Source organism: Pantherophis guttatus, chromosome 1 (assembly GCF_059756535.1).
Source record: "Pantherophis guttatus breed Tessera chromosome 1, ASM5975653v1, whole genome shotgun sequence".
Lineage (NCBI taxonomy): Eukaryota > Metazoa > Chordata > Lepidosauria > Squamata > Colubridae > Pantherophis > Pantherophis guttatus.
The window spans coordinates 101681989-101687988 of NC_142063.1; the positions used below are offsets into that span (position 1 = coordinate 101681989).

At 38.6% G+C, this 6000-nt stretch overlaps 1 protein-coding gene across 4 annotated transcripts in view; it reads right to left on the minus strand.

The window, feature by feature from the left end:
* Window positions 1-2027, minus strand: part of PIK3C2A (phosphatidylinositol-4-phosphate 3-kinase catalytic subunit type 2 alpha) — a 52760-nt gene extending 50733 nt beyond the window's left edge. For 2 of the 4 annotated variants that reach the window (XM_034416965.3, XM_034416967.3), the window contains exon 1: window positions 1653-2013. The gene's annotated coding sequence lies outside the window, so the exon portion shown is untranslated. Of the gene's footprint in view, window positions 1-1652 lie in introns of all 4 variants that reach the window. The other 2 variants (XM_087879612.1, XM_034416966.3) reach the window with 2 other exon arrangements.
* Window positions 2028-6000: the final 3973 nt, after the last annotated feature.

Consider the following 6000-nt stretch of genomic DNA (forward strand, 5'->3'; position numbering starts at 1 on the left):
ATTTATTATATATTTTAAACTAACATGAACAGTAATGCATTTTCAAATATATTATGGTTGCAGTGAACTAGTTTGTTTTCATTGTACATACTAAATATAAAAATACATTGAGTTTAGCTAAGATGATCAACAAATTGTATTTCTGTATTTATATGTGCATTGGGACTTGGGACAGAACTGTGTGTACCAGTAAATGCTTTCTTGTGGCTCTTAAAAAGACATTAACATATGCAAGTGCATTTAACTTGTTCCATTCTTTTCCATTAAAACCATGCCAATTTCCTCAATTCAATAGTCTTGTAACAAGAAGTGGATAGTTTTGTATTCAAAACACAACTGCAAGAAGGAAGCTATAGTTATACGTTCGTATTATAGCTTCATACAAAGGCTAGTAACTATGAGAACTGAAAATAATTATATGCGTTTTCACATTACAAAATAGTCACCCACATCTGAAAAGTCTGAAGCATTTCAGCAATGCATTTTTAAGTTCAAAACTACTTTTCAATCACGGCATTCCAAGCAATAAAATCATTTCAGCTTCTGAGACAAAAGAAACTGAAATGTCTTAACTTTTGGGACCCTATAAGTAATGAATGAGGATCTCTTTTAGCTTGTATTTACAAAACAGTATCAATGCTATAATAAAACAGGAATTTAAAAAAATCCATGCAATTCTATGAATATATAATGAATAATACCGGTACAAGGGTTTTGGAGTTTTGTTAGAACAAAAATACCATGCGTAGACTAACACGAGTGGGGGAGGGGGAAGAGCGCTGGTGTTTTAAACTATATAGCCCGAGGAACTATTATTGCTGGTCCAACTATGAAAGTCTTTTGGCCTTTTCTGTCTTTTTTTCTCATGGTAAATTACTGCGTGGAGATTTGATCATCGGCAAGACATCAGCACCATTTACAACTTGCTGCCCAAATACGCGTATACTGTATATACAGTAGTACCTCTCAATCTTCAATCTGTGTCTCTCAAAACTTCCGAAGGATGCCCATTCCTCGCCCCCCCCAACCCCCAATTTATTTACAGATCGCATCAAACGCAGAGCGGTGGAAACAGGCCTCGAATATACTCCCCAAAGGGAAGCGAAGCAATCGTCTTGTTTTCGGTACCATGTAAACAACCTTCCGCTGGCTAGAATTTCCTGCTTTGCCAGGCCGAGGAGCCAGGGGACTGCCGTCTAAATGCCCTCCTTGTAGTTTGTTTGTAAGGAAGCTCCCCGAGTTATATACTACTTACTCAACCCTCCTCCCCTTTTTCCAGACCTGAAGCCCCAAGCAGGCAACTGGAAGCTCGGCGCCGGCGTTCACCGGCCTTTTCGCGTCCCCGAGGGCTGCAAGCTTTTAGCAGCCGACCCCACCAGCCCCCGATTCGTTCCTGCCCTTCTCGGGTTAGGTGGGAAGGTCCGACTCGGGCGCAAGGAGGAAGAGCAAAACTAGGGAGCCCACCACCCCAATTCTCCCAGCAGCCGGGATGAAGCGAGGCCTCAGTCACTGGGAAAAGAGGCGACCCAGCAACCTCTTGCAAGGCGCCCCCGCGTCCCGCACCAGCCGAGCCCCCTCTAACCTGGGAGGTGGGGGGGGGGAGGAGAGGAAGATTTCCCCGCTGGCTCTCTACCCTTCCAAGCCTTCCTCACCTCAGCGCGCATCCATCCCAAAGTACCCGCCGCCGCCGCCGCCGCCGCAGCTCCTGCAGCCATTTCCCATAGTCCTCGCCGCGCACAAAAGTTATTGGCAAACCCCCTTCTTCGCTTTCGGCATCCCCGCCTCTTTGGCTCTCCGTGCTTAAGCAGGGCCGTAGCCGCCACCCGCGCTCACTTCCGGCTCTTGGAAGGAAAGACTGGCGGAGGGAGGGAAGATCCGCGACGGCGGCGGTAGCAGCAACGAGAGAAGCGCCCTGCCAGCGCCGCGGGGCGGCTCCGAGCAACTCCGAGAAGTCCGGGAAATGCGGGGCCACGTGCCTCCCCGCGAAGGAATTGCTCGCGCCAACTCTCTCTCGGGAGGAGGGCGGGGGGGGGGGCAGGCGGGCGTCTTGGCGGCGCCTTGATACATATCGCCTGGGGGGGGGTTGTTTTGTCCTGAAAAGGCAACGAGGGGTGGCTGCGTCTGCCTCGGAATGACCAACCAGGCAAAAACCCATTACCGCCCGGTCGCGGGTGGTGTGGGGTGAGGTGGGGGGCAATAGTGTGGAACCCCGTTTATGGTTCGTTGTGTGTGTGTCGTTGTGTGAACCCTGGGAGGAAAAAAAAAAACTGGATCGCTTCAGTCAGCTGTGGAAGTAGTTCGGGTGACAATGGTTGGGCAAACGCTGTTTCTCTTGACTTGGCGTGACACACGTACCCGCTGTCAACTCAGTCATGATTTTACTCAATCCAATTAATTGACACCCCGTAACTGTTAAGCAATTAGGTGGTTCCCTTTGCCTGAGCAGGACGTGCTAACTGGCCTGTTACCGCTTAACATTGCATGCAGATCAAGTAGTCATGGGTTTGTTCAACGTACCATGGCTAAAAGTCCAGCCTCAGTATTATTCATAAATTCATCCATAAACTCAGCCTAAGTTGACATTGCCTTAGCTTGTAAATCATGATTTACCTAACCCTATTTTTTTGATTACAAAACAACATGCATACTGGTTCTGGCAGTACCTGATAAAAGTAAGCAAAATAACCAAGCTCACTAAATTGTGTTTCCTTATCCACCTTTCCCTCCTTAACTCTAAAGGAGAATCAAGAATTGGTATAACCTGCTGCTTATTTTTTAATCCCAGTTAAAAAGAGGATAAGAGAATAATTCCTACTAATTATAAATCATATAAGTTATAAACTAATAATAAATCTTACACCACCAACTATTGTTTGACAGATTTTCCTTCAAAATAAGAGGCTGTGTTCATAGAAAAACACTTGATTTCACTGACCTGAAAAGCAAACCAATTTGCTGTTTGAAAAACAGAGAAGGCTTTCAGATAACATAGATTGTTTTTGTCATGGATCTCACTTAAATAGGAAAAATTCAGGTCTGAAGAATTAATCATCGAGTTTCACCACCTGAATTTTATACAATTACCGTGTGTAGCTGTTAAAGGCACAGAAGGAACATTTACAACCTTTTTGATTAACCATCGTATTACATCATTCTTTATGTATGTACTTCTAATTGTTCTGGGAAGTACTTGGATATTGAACAGACTGATGTCACCTGAACACTGCCCTCTTTTCATATTCATCTGCCACACAGGCCACTCAGAATGTAACTTTACAGGTGACTCACAGCTCAGGTCAGGAGGGCTTCACCTGTTTGTTCTAGCAGCCAATGCATGTTCTATCAACTTTAGAACAGTTAAAAGTTCAACAGCTAACGCTTCTGTATTGGGAAAAGAGTAATTTTTTATTTCTGCTTGTCGTACAGCTTCCTTTTCCTCCTCACCAAAAAAGAACAAAAACAAGTCCTTACAAGTTTCCAGTATTCCTTGATATCCCCCCTTAACTTGAATCATTTTCTGCATTCCAATAGTGGAATAATTAATATTTATTGTTAACTAGAACTGTAATATTTTGGATTGGAACAACTGCAAAACTGTAGAAGGAGCAGACTACGTATTAGTTGCTTCACACTGCTGCCTGGGTATTTCTTAAAACTGATGATGGCAAAAGAGCAGTGGTATGACAGGGGCTGGATTTCATGCTTGCTTCCAGACAACATGACTTTTGTTCTTTAGGATGTGCTGTTTATGGCAGTATGTATGATGTGTTGGGACCAGGCTGAGGATGTCACCAATTTCTACTTAGGTAATGGCATTTTATGCAGCAATATGAATGATACAATGGTTATTTCTTCTGTTCTCCCAACTCTTGGTACATGTCCCAAAAGGAGAATAGTAATTTATTTGGATGTTACTCCCATAAATAAAGAAAACTATATCATTATTATAATTACTATAGATGTGTCAGTTTGAATTGAAGCATGTTAAAAATATTCTCTATTAAATCAGCATACAATAATCTTATAACAAAATCTACTTGTTGACACTTGTTTATTCTCTGACAATTTGCTTTAATATATCATTACAGTACTATTCATTTTAGTGCAAGTTATTACAATACTATTACAAACATAGAATCATAAGGTTCGAAGGGATCTTGGAGGTCTTCTAATCTAATAAAATGTTATATCCAGAATTTCAGGAAGTATTGATCTCTGAAATGTAATGTCTTTATATCATTAGACTGTACTAAAATCTGGTAAATTCTGGAAAATTGCATAAACACGTGTGCTGGAATGCAAATGCAAGATCACTGAACTCTTGCAAATAGTACAGGGGGGAAAAAGCACTGAATGTACTCAAGGAAAGCTAAACAAAAACAGGAAGAGATATGAAGTAACACAAGTATAGCAAAGTATTGATTAAACAATGCTTTTTTCCAGTTTGTTTAGCAAATAATTAAATAATAACATATATTAAACATAAATATATACTGGTATGTACGTATAGTGTAAATGTAATACCGGTATATGTTTAATGTACCTATAAGTAGCATTCAAAAATTCTCACTAAAAATTATATACAAGAAAAAGAGTGAAACAGATTGTCATTTCTCAATTTAGGTTTTGAAGAAATATGATTGATTTAAATAAATTACTAGCATCAGTTATAATCTTTTCTCTCAGGACATATAGACAAAACTAAAAACGAGATATTTTTACTTCTACCAGTAAAGATTTCATAATTGAGTGTATAAATTATAAATTAATTGCTTTTACTAGATTTAAAATAAAGCCAATATGATCATATTTTCTGAAAATTAATCTATCCTAAAACTATTGTGTGTTATTCTATTTAGGCAAACATAGCTTCTAAACTCTACATTAATACTTAAAAAATAACAATATTATACAAGCCAGATCTCCATACAGTTGCCTAATTTGTAATATTATACACATTTGTAGGGAAATATGAAATTAAATAAATATATGCCTGAATAAGCATGTATAGGTCTAATATATGCCTGAGTAAAGATTAATATTTCTAAAAATAAGACTATTTGACAACTCTTTTTAATCCCTAATTAAAAATGTGTCCAAAGTCAAACTTCCTGACACATAATATTGCAGGCAAACAATATTAGCATGAGATAACACCATTGTTAAAGAATGTACCGTATGGAATGAGAACTTAATTATTTATTTGCATCCACTTGTAACACTGTTTATAATAATAAATGGCTTCTAGCTGACATAAAATATTGATTAGTAAAAACACATATGAATATGTATGAAATACGATTACATTCTTCGGTCTACTTTTTAAAAAGTGAATATATTTTTAAAAATTTGGGGAAAATGTGGGAAATATGTTGGGCATGATAGAACAAAAAAAACACCTTTATTATAAAATTTTATGCTATTTTTCTACTTGAAAATATTCTAAAACAGCTCTCAGGTTAGATAATAAACATTCTTTAGATTTTTCCATTTGACCCACTTATTCAATAATGCCAAATGAGTCATTTTTTGTTCTCATCTTGTCCATACCTCTTACAATTTTCTTTCCACATGTACACATTTCAGACTATGATTGGCCATTCGGTGTCAAGTCACTACACTTCGAAAGCAGGAAATAGAGAAGCTTCAATCTGATTGGTTCAATGCCTGTGTATATTCTTTTCCTAAAGGACACAAGAAGCAATTACTCATTTCATAATACTCCATATTTAGACTGTCATTTGAAGTTCTTCAGCAGGGGGTGAGATAATAATTTACAAACGAGACTCTTGATGAACGGGAGTTTATTACTTGAATTTATTAAAATGTATATAATCTATGGTTCTGGGGGAAAAAAACTTAATTTAAAACTTCTGCATGCTCCTTTATAATTAATATTTAGAAATAATGGGCTTAATTTTATCTTTATCCAAGATTATAGTGTGGCTTATACAGATAGTGTTCAATTTAACAACAGTTCATTTAGTGACCATTCAAAGT